The sequence below is a fragment of the Muscardinus avellanarius genome (assembly GCF_963383645.1).
Source record: "Muscardinus avellanarius genome assembly, chromosome: 10".
In the NCBI taxonomy this organism is placed as follows: domain Eukaryota; kingdom Metazoa; phylum Chordata; class Mammalia; order Rodentia; family Gliridae; genus Muscardinus; species Muscardinus avellanarius.
The window spans coordinates 29616558-29632221 of record NC_137796.1 but is presented as its reverse complement, the minus strand read 5'-3'; the positions used below and the strand labels follow the sequence as shown (position 1 = coordinate 29632221).

At 41.4% G+C, this 15664-nt stretch overlaps 1 pseudogene across 1 annotated transcript; it reads left to right on the top strand.

Annotated features, from left to right (window-relative positions):
* Window positions 1-2415: 2415 nt before the first annotated feature.
* On the top strand, window positions 2416-3256 carry LOC308268187 (large ribosomal subunit protein uL18-like; annotated as a pseudogene). The gene has a single exon. The product of its transcript is annotated as a large ribosomal subunit protein uL18-like (transcript).
* The last annotated feature ends 12408 nt before the right edge of the window (window positions 3257-15664 follow it).

The following is a 15664-nucleotide window of genomic DNA, read 5'->3' as shown; positions in this document are numbered from 1 at the left end:
ATGATTCAGCCTGGCTCTATATAATCATTTATGTCCCCAAACACAAAGATATAAAAAGGACCATTTACTTACAGGTAACATGAAACTGGAAGCTTGAGGAGAAATACACCTGGTGAGAAACCTTATCCTTTCCATGTTTGCTGGAGAAGTGAAATTCGATTATCATAAAGAAATGGTGGGAAAAAAAGGTAAAAATTCCAAGTTCCTATTTTCTCCTTTAATGTTTGACCATCTGCTGCTGCTCTACTTGTAAGAGAAATCTATGAGGGAAATGCTAACATTTCTGTCAACTTCATCTTTTCTCTGAACTGGGGTGGGGAGACCAGTTAGCTAGGGGACGCCTTGGCAAAACTTGAAGAGAATCATTACATCGGATAGCCAGACTAAACTCCTCTTAGAGGCATTCATATTTTAAGACAGTTTACTTAAAAATAAAGAAAGCTTTAATATAAGGATTCCCTTAGTAACTGGCTATAGAGAATTTTTGAATAAATTTTCTACTTGTTTCTCTTTAAATTTATGTTCTTTATGAAAGAGGCTCTGTATTTGTAAGGCCAACCTTATTTATGTTAGTAGACAAGCCCATGAGAACATGGGAATGCTCTGTCTTCCCAAAGGATCTGAAGTGTTTTACCAATTAATGACCCACGAAGGTGGGTGTTTTTTTGCCCACTGAAACCCTGAAGCTTCTAGGGAAAAGGGTTTATTCTGCTGCTTCTGGAGCCTAGGACAGTTTTGGCCAGCACCTAACCTTGATCCCAGAAAGCAAGAAACATAATCAGACAGCATATAGTTCCTCCTATCCCCTCTAAAAAATGTTTTCCAGAACTACTGACACTTAAAATAGCTTTTCTATTAATAGCAGCTGATATTTAATGATCAGAACGTCTCAGTACCTACTTTCTCACAATTGATATGGGGTAAAGCACATTTAAGGGACAAAGAGTACCTGTTGATGTTACCAGATGCTGCTGATCTACCAGATGCTTTAGACAAGAGAGAAAAATTCCATATCCTCTGACTTCCCTGAGTTTCCTCCAAGACTAGGTCCAGGCTGTGTGAGGCCTGATATGTATAAAATTCTAGGGTCCTACTTTAAGAAAAAGAATGCCAAATTATGAATACAAACTTGGACATGAAATTTAGAATGACAAAGGAGATCATAACACATTACATTTTTAAAAGCTGACAAACGCCAAAAACTTTAGAATATGGCACTTTTGTTAATGACCTGCCTGGCATGCTATTTTTTCCTATATTTTTCATACTTTTAATCATCCCTTCATGGAACAGTAACTTTGTGATATTTTCTACCAAGAGAATAAATAATTCAGCCTTTTCTCTAGCATCATTTACCAATTTTGCTTGGAGATTTTCCTTCAGCTTTACCACATATTTATAGTGAGGTGTCCATTTTTAGGACTGTGGTCAGATATGGAAGAATCTCTAAGGAGTCTCATCTGCATATAAGCTAAGATTTCAGGGACTTGCAGGTTTTCTCTTAGAGTTAATTCTCTTAGATTGAATCTTAGATTCACTTTGAAAGAACAGAGCACACTAATCGCTTGTCATTGGGGTCCTTATTTCTCTAAGTTAGATGACTTGGTCCAGAAGATAGTAGGAGTGTCTCCAGATGTCACAATTTAACTACACTATCAAATGACTAAATACCATATAAGTATACCTGCTAAACCCAAACAAATGCATCCCCTTTGGTGTGCCCCAAAGATGCCCATAGCTACTACAAAGCTATTTTATACAGAGAGATGATGAAAAAAGAGAAATTGGGGTGAAAAGAGACAACAGCCTCTAACCACAGTGAAGGGGTTTCCTTTCACAAAGTCTATAAAACACGTGACCATGCAAACACATTGTCAGGGCCTCTTCCAGGTCCTTGAGTGGAAACCAAGAGAGTGGGGGGATCCTGAAACTTAAAACTTCAGCTTTCTTGTTTCATGATAAATTTGTCTCTGACTTTATCATCACAATCATTATCACTCCCCCATCATGGGAACTTTATGAGGATACTAACGGAATAATAATATAGTGCTCAGAACATAACAGGTTTTCAGTTGATTTTACTTAGCATCAGCATCACTGTATTTGACTCTCAGAAAGAGGTTAGGGAGCCTGGCATGGTAGCTCAGCCTGTAATCTCAGCACTTGGGAGGCTGAGACAGGAGGATCACAGGTTCACAGCCAGCCTCGGCAACTTAGTGAAGCCCTCTGCAACTTAGTGAGACCCTATTGTGAAATAAATAAAAAATAGGGGTGGGAGCCCAGCTTAGAGGTAGAATGTCCCTGGGTTTCATCCCCAGTACTACACACACACAAAAAGAGCTGAGCCCCCCCCCATAGGCCCGTAGGTCTGTGTTGAGCCTCATATGTGAGTCTCTGTTCTATAGGATAGGGTTTGTTAAAGTTGTCAAGAACAAGGCCTACTTTAAGAGATACCAAGTGAAATATAGAAGATGAGACAGAAAAACTGATTACTATGCTCAGAAACTTTGGGTGAGCCAGTATAAAAACAAGTACAACACACCCAAATACAGGATGATAGTTCATGTAACTCACCAAGATAGCATTTGTCAGACTGTCCATGCCCAATAGAAGGGGATATGATAGTCTGTGCAGCATATAAAAATGAACTACCAGAATACAGTGTGAAATACAGTCTAACAAATGATACTGCAGCATACTGTACTGGCTTCTCAATGGGTTTGGCATGGACAAGATCTATGAAGGCCAAGGGGAGGTAATTGGAGATAAGTACAATGGGGAAAGCACTGATGGTCAACTGCGTGCCTTCATCTGTATTTGGATGCAGGCCTTGCCAAGACGACACCTGGCGGTAAAGTTTTTGGGTATCTGAAAGGAGCTGTGGATAGAGGCTTGTCTGTCTCTCACAGTAGCAAACAATTCCAAGGTTATGATTCTGAAATCAAGGAGTTAAATGCTAAAGTACGTCGGAAGCACATCATGGGTCAGAAATTTGCAAACTATATGTGCTGAAGATGCTTACAAGAAACAGTTCTCTCAGTATATAAAGAATATTATTCCAGACATGATGGAGGAAATGTGTAAGAAAGCTCATTCTGCTATACAAGAGAGCCCAGTCTATGAGAAGAAGCCCAAGAGAGAAGTTAAAAAGAAGAGGTGGAAACATCCCAAAATGTCTCTTGCCCAGAAGAAAGATCAGGTAGCTCAAAAGAAGGCAAGCTTCCTCAGAGCTCAGAAGTGGGCTGCTGAGAGCTAATACAAACAATTTCCTATGAAGATTTTTCAGACAAAGTCAATAAACTTATGACCAAGCAGATTTGAAAAAAAGGAGGTGAGACCTTGGAGGAGTGGTACATGCTTGTAATCCCAGCATTTGGGAGGCTGAGTCAGGAAGATCCAGGTTCCTAGATAGCCTCAGCTACTTAGTGAGATCCTTTGCAACTCAGTGAAACCCTGTTTCAAAATAAAGAATGAAAAATCAGGCTAGGGGTGTAGCTCGGAGGTAGAATGCCCCTGGGTTCCATCCCCGGTACCACTGCAATAAATAAATAAATTAATTAGTTAATTAATTAAGGAGACGAAGGCTGCCATGGTCATAAGGCTTTCTAAAGGAGGTGGGCATTCTGTTGGCTTTTAGGGGCCCTCCTTTTACTGTTAACACCTAGTCTTTTGGGGCAAGGACATGTGGTAACCAATCACCAGGACAAGGGAATCCAGACAGGACAGAGGATATTCGACAAGTTTGTATTTACACAGGTTTTATTATGAAGGAAAAGGGTTTAATGATTATAGATTATTTTAAAACTGATTTGGTGCTGAGCGTGGTGGTGCACGCTTGTAATCCCAGTACTTGGGAGGCTGAGACAGGAAGATTATAGATCCCCCCCCCCACCGCGGCCAGCTTTAGCTACTTAGTGAGGCCCTCTGCAACTTAGTGAAACCCTGTTTCAAAATAAAGAATAAAAAGCCAGGCATGGTGGCACACGACCCTTTGGGTTGCAGGTGACATCTATTCACTCAAATTGGCTTAGACAAGAAGAGAATTGTTGGTTTTCCTAGGTAAAAAGGATGCTAAAGTGGCTCAAAGAATTAAAGGAAGAATTCCAGAAGCCAAAACCCCAGGATAGGAAGTGAAACCTACTAAGGACCCAGAAAGTTCCTCCCTGTACTCTCCTCTCTCTGCCCTCCTCTCCATATATAAATCCTACATATCCTCATCTCCTCTCTCCCTCTCTCGCTTGCTCTCTCTCCTTTCTGCATCCTTCTTTCTTTCTCTCTCTCTCCATGTAATTTTCACTGTCTCTATTTTAATAGCATTCTCTTTTGCATCAGAGAAATTCTAGCTCCTAGCAACTCCAGACAAACCTTGAATGTTTTACAACTAAGAAAAGCTTGTTTCCCACCTCCAATCAGAAGATTCCATGGGAGGCATTCAATTAAGCCTGGATTCTCTGCATTCACTCCCTGGATCAGTTGCTATGCCCTGGGAGGTAATAGCATTCTTGGTCCAACTATGTGAAGAAGATCAGGGACCATGAATGACAGCTCTGCCAGGTCAACATGGAGGCCGAAAACAAGACCTTTAGCAGGTTGCTGCACTAGTAAAGTCAAGAGCCCTGGGAAAAGGCTCTTAGGAGTAACTTCTGGCAGGTATGATAACATTAAGACCAAGGGTATTTGAGCTTTTGTCTCCTTGAGAAGCCCTGTCTAAATGACCTCAGCCCAGTAATTCTCTACCTGTGGCCTGAGAGTTGAACCTCCATAGCAATTCCTCTTCTTGTGACAATTGTCCTTGGGTCAACAGGACTCTGAGCATTGCTGAGGTGCATGGGAAGCTCCATTGTTCCTGGTCTGTCAAACCCCACTTGATGAGGAATCTGAGGACCTAACTGAGTCATGGCTCAGTTTCTGATTTATGAACTGAATTTGTTGTTATCTGTACTGCCTTCTCTTAAAGGTTGTGAAAATCACATTAAAAGTCTAAGCTAAGTAAAAGGACATGATGCAAACTGTAAAGTGCCATGCAAACTCAGCTTGCTGTTTTGAAGTTGTTTACCTGTTTTCCTACTTGAAGCATTTTATGTCATCCTCAATAGAGATACCGTAGTTTTCCTTAGCCTCTTCTGCCTGAATAAAAGTAAGATTATTAAGTGGGCATGGTAGTACATACCTGTAATCCCAGTACTTGGGACGCTGAAACAAGAGGACAGTAGGTTCAAAGCCAGTCTCAGCAACATATCGAGACTTAGCAACCTAGGAAGACCTTATTTCAAAATAAAAGATAAAATAGGTCTAGGGTTATACCTTAGAGGTAGAATGCCTCTGGGTTCAATCACCAGTGCCACAAAAAAATAATGCTTTCTATTTATTTCTAAAGTAATTATCACCTATTATAAAACTGATATGCATGCTGGGCGTGGTGACATATGCTTGTAATCCCAGTATTCGGGAGGCAGAGACCAGAGGATTGTGGTTCACAAACAGCCTCAGCTATTTAGTGAAGCCCTTCACAACTTAGTGAGACCCTGTTTCAAAAAATAAAGACTAAAAGAAAAATAGGGCTGAGTGTGTAGCTCAAAGGTACAATGCCCCTGGCTTCCATCCCCAGTACTGCAAAAAAAAAAAAAAATGATATGCATATAGCTTCCAAAAGCATATAATTCAATTGTATGATTAAAATTATAGTCACTTATAGAAATCCCAGAAACATTCTTCTTACATAACACATGCAAATATCTTAAAATATCATTTAATGCTCATTACTACTTCAAAATGAAGTGGAATTGCCTCTAAATGTTGTTATTTAATGTGTTCATTAAAAACATTAGCTGGGTGCCTCTCCAGTCAGATTTCTAAACTGAGGGTACCACCACTGGCCAGCTAATAAAGACTTCAATTGGAAAAAAATTAGCTGGGTGCAGTAACACACACCTGTAATCCCAGTACTTGAGAGGCTGAGACAGGATAATCTTAGGTTCAAGATCAGCTTCAGCAGTTAGTGAGACCCTGTTTCAAAATAAAAAATTAAAAGGTCTAGAGTGTAGCTTGGAGGTAGAATATAGCTGCGTTTAATCCCCAGTACAAAAAATAAAAAGCACGTGCATTTCTATGTCACTACTTTGTTCTCTAATATTTTGACAACTGTATTTCAGTGAAATTGGCTTTCTTTGTACTATTATTCATTTTATGTACTTTAAAGCATTATTTGGTTTCCATCCTTCCATCTTCCTTTCCCTAAATTTTCTAAAATCCTAAAACTTCTCTAAAAATGAAGTATATTTAACTAAGAATTTTTACCTTTGGAAAAAAAAAAAACATTATTTTCAGAATGGGGACTGAAGGCTTTACCAGATTGCCATGGGGGTCTATGGGGCACAAAAAAGATTAAGTTTTTTGTTTTAGTTGAATGCCACATGCTGGAACTCCTGGCTTGATCCTCTACTTTTCTCCATTTTGTGTATTTTTGTCTTTTTGTGTCTATTTTTTTTATATAATTTCCTCGCTTTGACCTTCTAACCTCGTCCTATGATGATTTTATTTTTCCATGTTTCCTTGGTCAACATCCTGGTCTTATCCCACTACTGCTCTGTCTTCTTATCTCTTCAGTATTGAGTCTAGGATGTAATTTATTTCTGGTCATCTTCGGCTGTCTGCATATGGAAAAGACACTCTACTCTGATTGGGAGTCCTGGGAGTGCAGGTCTTGTTGGCTGGTGGCTTCACTGTGGGTTATCAAACAACCATTTGTGTTAGAATCTATGGGTCTTTCCTCATAGAGAAGTCTATCTCCAGGAAGGAATCACTAATCTCCTAGTTGGGGGGAGTAAGGATATAGGAACCAGCATCCCAGGACCCCCGCAGGAGGAGACATGTAGATCTTAACCCTTACCTTCCATCTAGCTCAGCACTCTTCTCCTTTGACTGGCTATTCCCTCTATCTGAATTTTCTCCAGTTCAACTGTCCAGGGATTAAATCCCTATTTCCTGCTGGAGCGGGAGGAGAACAGCTGTTGGCTGTGTGGACTGAGAAAAAAGATCTGAGAGAGATCTTCAGCCCATCCACCTGTGTCCCATGCCACCCTCTCCCAGTTTTGAGAGTTGACAGGTGCCTCCAATTCCTGAGCTTTCCCATGGCTCTTGGATGCAAGCTGGCTTGCTTCTTCTTTGCTTTTGTTCTCGTCAAGACAGGATTCAACCCTCCAATTTTTGTGTTCCAAGGATCTTTTATCTTTCTTGTCTAATGTCATTTTCTCTCCATTTTTGTCCTTATTAGTTTATACCTTTTCTTTGCTATTTTAGTGGTATTGAGAAGGAGCAGAAATTATAAGGCATATGCAACCTGCCATGTTTATCCACATCTTTCACCTCCTAGTTTTTACTTCAGTTCAAAAAATAATAAAAAGATACTATTAGCCTTTTACTAGCTATGTTATCTAACTTGTTAGGACTATGATATCTAACAGGTGTTGATGTAATATGACTTGACAAGGAGATGGCTATATTGAACAGCTGCCAGCTGGGGAACTTGAATGTCAACTCCCATCCCCCCAGATGATTAACCTAAAACTATAGGGACTGAACTAAAACATGATAAAGGAAGGCAAGAAACCTAGTGTCCAAAATGGCAACCTCCAAGTGAAATTGGGAATGTCCACCTCCCCTAGCTGACTGTCTGAGCTGAAGGAACAGAGGTATGAACCCTCTGTTCACTTCAATCTCATATACACAACTGACATTCGTTTAATTTTCTCCTTGTGACTGCTCCCAAAAGCTATTGCCCTGTTCTTCAACGTGACAGAAATATTTCCTCCCTTCTTTGAATGCATGGTTCTGTGGTTGTTATTCAGTTAACAATGTATCCTTCTGGGACATTTGTGTGTCTTCTGATCAGTGCCTAAGTTGTCTGCAATCAAACACAAACTCCCACAGTGTGGCCTGGTACACTGATGTCTATAGCACAGAAATGGTTTTGTGATGAAGAGATCAAATTAGATTGAGGACAGAAAATAAACTTGACAGGCGTCCTTTAATTTAAAAAATTAATGCAAACATCAGAAATAATGCGTGTCTTGGAAAAATGTAAATACTTTCTGAAAGTGAGGGAAAAAAACTTGTGTTTCTATGGCACTTTTCTTCCAAGGGCATCAAAGCTGCTGCTGCTTCTACTGTACTGCCATCTCTTAAAGATTCTCTTCTTTTTTCCTTTTGCTTTTTTTAATTTCAGAAAAGAAAGCAAAGACAAAATACAAATGTCTTGGCCCTGTGCAGTAAGCCCACAGTAGCTGGACTGTTATTGAAAGATGTGAAAATGTGGATCCCTGGATGGACTAGAGCTGAGTACACTTCACAGGATGGAGATAAGAGAGGATGGAGGATTTCTTCCAAAGCCCCAGGGCAGGCAGCTCTCACCACTAGATTGCTGAGTGACTTTTTTTTTTTTTTTTTTTTTGTGGTACTGGGGTTCCTGGAAGCCCTTCTACCTCCGGGCTACACTCCCAGACCTATTTTTACATTTTTATTTGGAAACAGGGTCTCCTAAGCCAGCGCGCGGCTGGCTTCGAACCTGCGCGATCCTCCTGTCTCTGCCTCCCAAGCGCGGGGATTACAAGCGTGTGCCACCACGCCCGGCCTGCTGAGTGACTTTGAATTGCTGGCCTCTGAATTCACTCCTGCAGTCCTCCTCAGTGTTCACCTAGTGCTGGGGTTTAAGAAATGAAAGGTGGACCGCTTAAGTGAAGCAAAGTGAGAGAGGCTGAGCCACACAGACCCTCTTACAAGAGAAGACAGAATCTTTCCAATTTGCCAGGTCTCTAATTAGATGGGTTAATAGATATTATAGTAGTAGGGGCTATTTTCTGGGATCTGATGAAAAAATTTAGAAATTAGTTTTGTCTGGAAGGCATTCTTTTTAAATAATAGCCTGATATTCTGTGATCTAAGCTTAAAAAAATTATCTTCCTACTCTACTAATGAATGGTCCAGGGCTGGCCAAATCTAATCTGAGCCACAGACCTACTACTACATCACTGGAGCAAAATTCCATAGAACTGATCATGCTGCTGCAGAGAATGGCCACGGTGGATGATTTGACCACAGCTGCTGCATCAGGTTACTTCTGAGACTGCTTTGCTTGACAACAGAGAAGGCCAAATGGAGAGAATCCTAGAGCCCTGATAACCCACGGGAAGTCAGCAAACATCGTGGACCGAGCAGTAGCCAGAGATAAAATTTTCCTCAGGGCTAAAGTTATCTTACTTGAGACACCAATTGTAGGCTAAATAAATGATTATAAAACTTCTCTACTCAAGAAATTTTATCAAAACACAAACTACATAGTTGGTTATCACTTATTCATGTAAATAGAAGAAAGAAGAGGTAGAGAAAATAATGAGTATTACATTTCTCTCTTCTATATTTAGGTTTAATTTATTAAATCTCTATCCAAAATATAGAATCCCCCATAGGACTAGGGCTGCCATGTAAGGATATGTAGGTTGTGAACTGGATAATTCTAGAGCACCTTCACAGTGTGGGCCATGGCCATAAATGGAACATCCCAGAGCTTTCTTATTTCCAGATGCTTTGACCATAGAAAACAAAATAAAACTTCTCCAACAAACAGATCACAGCAACTGAGGTGGCTCACTACAGTCAGAGGCTATACCCTATGGCCAGACATGGGGATCTGGGTACTCTGGGTGCTGCAGAGTCTCTTCTAGTAGGTTTATGGCTTCTGTCAGGCTCTCTGTAGTAGCTTGGCCAGAATCTGGCAGCTTCCTCCCTGACCCACTTCCCCCATAAAGGGCACAGCTTTTCCCTTGACTGCAGCACAGCTGCCTGGCTTCTCCTAGCAGGCTGTCTCCTCAAGCCATTTCTGCAAGGATTCAGTCAACCATGCCTGGACTCCAAAGACTGGGAAAAGAGCCTAGAGTCTTAGAGCTTCTCCGTAGCCATCCCATCATCTGAGGTCAGTCCCTCCTTCTGTTTAACACATGGACTCATCTTGTCCCACCTAGTATCAGTCCAACTTTGCCAGCAAAGCTAAAGGAATCCTGTCCTCAAAGAAATACACCCTCTCAGTACTTGAGAGGATTCGCAGGAGGATCACAGGTTCGAGGACAGTGTCAGCAACTTAAAGAGGCCCTCAGCAACTAAGCAAAATCCTGTTTCAAAATTTAAAAATAAGACTGAGGATGATGTGATTCAGAGGTAGAATACCCCTCAGTTCAACCATACACACACACAAACACACACACACCACCAAGAAGCATATCTCATTCTCCACATAATAATGAATCCCACATTGCTTTTCTGACCTCCCTGGAGCACTGAAGGACCCTGGGAAACCCTAAGTTCTCCCAAACCCAGCATGTCTCAGGCAGACATGATAAAATGAACACTAAAATAGATATTTACAGTACATTTTACAGCCTGTCCAAGCCTTAATGCATGCACTAAGACACATGAGCTTGAGTATTCTAAAAAAAAGTTTTTCAGAATCCAACCTCTCCTCTTGTTGGTTGTAATCAATCTCCAGCAACGCTACCTGTGGTATTTCATTTTTCCCCCATCTTTGTTTTTGTGAAGATAAAAGCAGTTTGAAATGAGTTGTTGAAATTACCTACATTTAGACTGCTCTGCTGGAAGTTGAAATCTCTTTGTTTTTCTTCTTTATTTCTCTACATATAAATACGGTGTTATATATAGTTGTCTTTCATGATCAAAGATAATGGTGATGCTCCCCAAAAAATAAGTGAGAATGAATATAATAATAATAATCCATCCAAGACCACAGTGGGCCTTTGTACTATTTGGGCCAGTCCTACCTAGTGTCTAATTACTTCTCTCAGGTACCTAAAAGTCCTGAATCCTGCCTGATTCTCACCCCCTAAATTTGCCTCTAGCTGCTATAAAGTGAAATACTTCCAAATAAAAATAGCAATAACAACAGCTCACTTCTTTGAGTATTTGATGTATGGCAGGCATTGTTCTTAACAGCTTTCATATTTTATCTCATTTAATCCTGAAATCCTTCTGAGGTAAGTATCACTGATACCCCCATTCTACAGGGGGAGAAACTGAAGCAGAGGAGACTGAATCACTTGCCCCAGGTCACACAGCTGGTAGGAATGAGGACCTCTGCAGTCTAGATTCCGAACTCATAGGCTGAGCTCCAACACTCTGCTACACCACAAGACTGTGACTAGCCAGAGCCCAGCTAAACTACACACAAAGCAATTGAAGGCGCTTCATAGTTTATCCACAGATTGCTCTTTGGAGACGTAAGGTGTCTTAGTCCATTAAAGCTGTTTTAACAAATAGGGATTGAGCAGTTTATAAATAATTAAAATTTATTGCTCACAGTTCTAGAGGCAGGAAGCCCAAGTCAAGGTGATAGCAGATTGTGTGTCTCGTGAGGGTCCACTTTCTGGATGATAGACAGTGTCTTCTCACTGAACCCCCATGTGTCAAAAGGAGCCAGGGATCTCTCTGATTTCTTTTATAAAGGCACTAATCCCAACCACCAGGGCTCTGCCTTCATGACCTGATCACCTCCCAAAAGCCCCACCTCCAAATACCATCGCCAGGACTTAACATATAAATTTTGGAAGGTCACAGACTTTCCATCTATAGCATGGGATCACGGGGAAAAAGTCCTGGCCCCACTGGGTCCTCCCCCCGTGGTGACATTCTGCTGCTACCCAGGCCAGCAGCTCTGCACTCTGAGACAGCGCTCAAGTGGAATGTCCCTCTGCGGTGCCTGGGTTCTCACTCCATACGCAGCCCTCACATGCTCACTCCCACCTACAGATCTTTGAAACTTGGTCTCCATGTTCACTACCAGGCAGCCATGAGCATTTTGACAACCCATTACCTCTCTCTTTTCCACCCCACAGTCCTCACATTCTCAACCAATCCACATGTCCCTGTGTTAATTGCCCTTTCCAAAGTTAACATTTCCAAATGGCAAGATAAGTTCAGAGTCATTTAAAAGAGAAATACATGTACTTGAGACATACCGTGAAAATGTTGGGCTCTTTTTTTCCTTCTTTCTTTTTTTTTTTTTTTTTAATCTCATCCTCACCCTCCCTGCAGAAGAAGTGAGCTCAAGTGGCCTCTTGCTTCTTGTTTTTCACAGGGAAGCCAATTTCAGTTTAGTTCCCACTGTTTCATAACACAAGGGCTCAACTTACATGCTTCCAAACCAAGGGATGGGCACTTGGTTTTGTTTTCTTGTTCCCTCAAGAAAAAGCCTCAATCTCAGTTTCAGGCTTAAACAGACTTAACAGCTATAAGCCCCATAAGCTCTGGCATGCCATAAATAGTCTTTTTCATCAGAAGCTGCAAATCACCAGTCTACTGTACAAACTGGAGCTACTCAGATAACTGCCCACAGCACAGAGCATGTGCCTTCCATTTAGTGGCATTTAATAAAGATTTGTTGATGGACTGATTGATCCAAGTTTTCTCTATCAGGTGCAGCCTGAGTTTCTTAGATTTTTGTCAAGGGATTTCACCTAAGATTTAAAATCAACTCTTTATTCACCAACCTCTCAACTCCTACAGTCCTTCCAAGCCCACAATCGTAGAATCTATTTATAATGCTTGAGTTCCAAATACCCTACAGGGACCACATGGCAGGAGGAAAGGCAGGAGAATCCAGTCAAAGCCCCTGAACCATCCAGACCATGGCACAGTGATAGATTATGTCCTTGTGGCTTCCTGGAAGAGCTAAGAGAGCCCCAGGAGCAGACAAGCAGAGCAAGAATTTCAGCATATTGGGATAGGGTTTTGCTCAGGGGTAGAGTGTGTGTTTAGCATACCTGAGGCTCTTGGTTCAATCCCCAACACTAAAAAAAAAATTCTATCATGATAATTAAAAGCCCTGGAGTCACAGAGCTTAGCCCCACAGCCTTATGCAGGTTACTAACTACTCTGTGTCATGATTTGTAGGAAATTTGTGTTAAGTCCTTGAGATAGTACCTGGCACATAGAGAGCATCACACGTGTTCTGACCAATGATGTTTGCAATACAAGAAAGGAAAAAATTATATTATTATATTTTTGGTACAAGGGATTGAACCCAGGGGCATTCCATTTCTGAGCTACACCCCCAGCCCTATTAATTTATTTACTTATTTTGAAACAGGGTCTTGCTAAGTTTCAGAGGGCCTCACTAAATTGAACCTGCAGTCCTCCTGTCTCAGCCTCCTGAGTACTGGGATTACAGATGTATGCCACCAAGCCCAGTTGAAATTGTACTATACTTTTTTTTGGTGCACTATAGTCTTATATCATAATGCAGATCATATTGACAATGGCAAATATTCACACAGTACTTGGTGCACCCCTCCCCCCGCTTCCCCTTTTCCCTCCCTCCCAATACTGAGTGTCCAGGTTAACAATGTTATATTCACACATATACACATATTCAAATATAGCTTTTCCATTAATAAACCTCAGCCTTCTTCCTCCTCTACCCTTCCTTTCTTGCTTTGCTGATCTGGAGTCCCTCTATACTTTGTATATGTGTCTGTGTGGGGTGTACTACTCCCAAACTACACTCCCAGCCCTATCTTTTTTTTTTTTTTTTTTTGAAACAGGATCTCACTAAGTTGCTGACTGCCTTGCTAAATTGCCTTGAACCTGCGATATTCCTATCTCAGTCTTCCAGGCAATGGAATTATAGACATAAGCCACAACTTCCAGCTTGAAACTGTGCTAGACTTTTAATTTTATGAAAATCAGAAGCCATGTATAACAATTATTAGCACTCAGCTCACCAGAATATTGGTTAAGCAGAACACCTGACTCTCTCAATGTACCAGAGATTGGTGCACACAGGATATATAGATGGATGAGCTGCAGGGGATAGAGATGAAACTGGAGTGTGCAATAGTGAATCACAAGACAGCAGCCATGCTAAAATAAAACCACGTCATAATTTTTAAGGTGAAATTATTACTCTGGTAATGAGTAAACCATATGAGTTACCACAACTTGATTTTATCCCCTGGCAGTGCTAAATGATATCAAGCCCAGGGCCTCACGGGTGCTAGGCAACTGCTCTACCATGAGCCACATCCCCAGCCTTTTCCTGGCAGTGAGAGGAAAGGAAGCTGACGAAGTTACTTTGTTCCCGTTTTAACCATCAGACTTTAGCAAGAAAAAAAAATGGGGGGTGGGTGGGTGGATAGACACAATTAGGAAGTAATTAAAGCCTTGTAAACACAGCTGTGGATAAAAAAAAAAACCACAGGTAAGGGAATTCTTTAAAAAAATTAAATGTAACAAATCAACAGGCCAAATAAAGTGGATCCCTAGGCAGCAAAAAAATTGGCTAATAAACTAGAAAAGGAATAGTGAGCAAGGACAAGGATGTTTTGCATCAAGTCTTACAGTGAGGCTGGGAGAGGGAAGCCTCTTGTAGGCTGGGTGACTTCCAGGGAAAGAGGAGCAGTACAAGTGGCTGGGAAAGCTCCTTGCAATGTGACGTTTAGAGGGTGGATCTTTGTCAGGATGGCAGTGAGCTAGACCATATGAAGAAATCAATTACACAGGCTTTACTGAGCTCCTTCCATGTACAAGACAACAAGTCAAGTGGAAAATACAAAGACGAGCAAGACTGATCTGAGATCTCAGGAAACATCAGGACCATGATGGACAGCAGCTGTTGTGACAACTGGAGCCAGGGTAGAATCATATGCAGAGAACAGGCCATAAGAGGGAAGTGAATTTCCACTCTGAGTATCAGGAAAGTTTCCTGCAAGAGGTAGCATTTGAGCTGCCCTTCTAGGGACAGAAAGAAGGATAAGGAAAGGGATTTTAGCAAAAAAAAAAAAATGACATTTCCCTCATCTGTATACCTAGGATGGTTCCATAATTTAGCTATTGTGAATTGTGTTCCTCTAAACATGGGAATGCATATATCACTATAGTATCCTAACTTCAGTTCCTCTAGATAGATACCTCTCCACCCAATGAACAGATAGTTGCTGCACACTTACTTTCTGTCAGGCACTGTGTTAGCAGCTGATGATGGAATTTTGAGTAAAAAGCAAAAGAGTTGCTGCCCTTAAAGAACTACTAAGGAGGCAAATATCAACAGAGGTATCAAATCTTCAGACATAAATGCCATGTGGCTAATGTCATGAGTGGTGCTCCCAGGTCTGTCCTAAACTCTGACAGAGACATCTAACCCTGCAGAGAAATAAAGGAAGGCCTTGCTGAAGAAGTGATATGGAACTTAGATCTCAGGGTAAGTTGGAGACACCCAAGCAGGAAGAGGTAGGAAGAAATGGGATGTCAGCAAGGAGCTCAAACAGGCCAGAAGGTTGGGGCATGCCAGTGGGGAGGGTGAGCAGGAGAGGAGCCTGCCGGGGCCAACAGGACTGGGTAAGGTCTTGACAAGAGGCCCTATCCTTGTTCTTACCCTTATAATAATAAGGTTAAGTCCTGGAAACATTTAATAAATTTGACATTTTAATTGGTGTCCTCATGGGGTGGGGATGGCAAGATGAAAGTTTTATTTGGAAAGATGATCCACCCAAAGTGTGGAGACTTCAGGGGAGTCAGAGTAAATGAACTGGTGGTCCATCAAGAGGCAGGTGGTGCCAGGACAGGGAAGCAGCAGTGGGGATGGAGAGAGAGGAGGTAAAGAGAT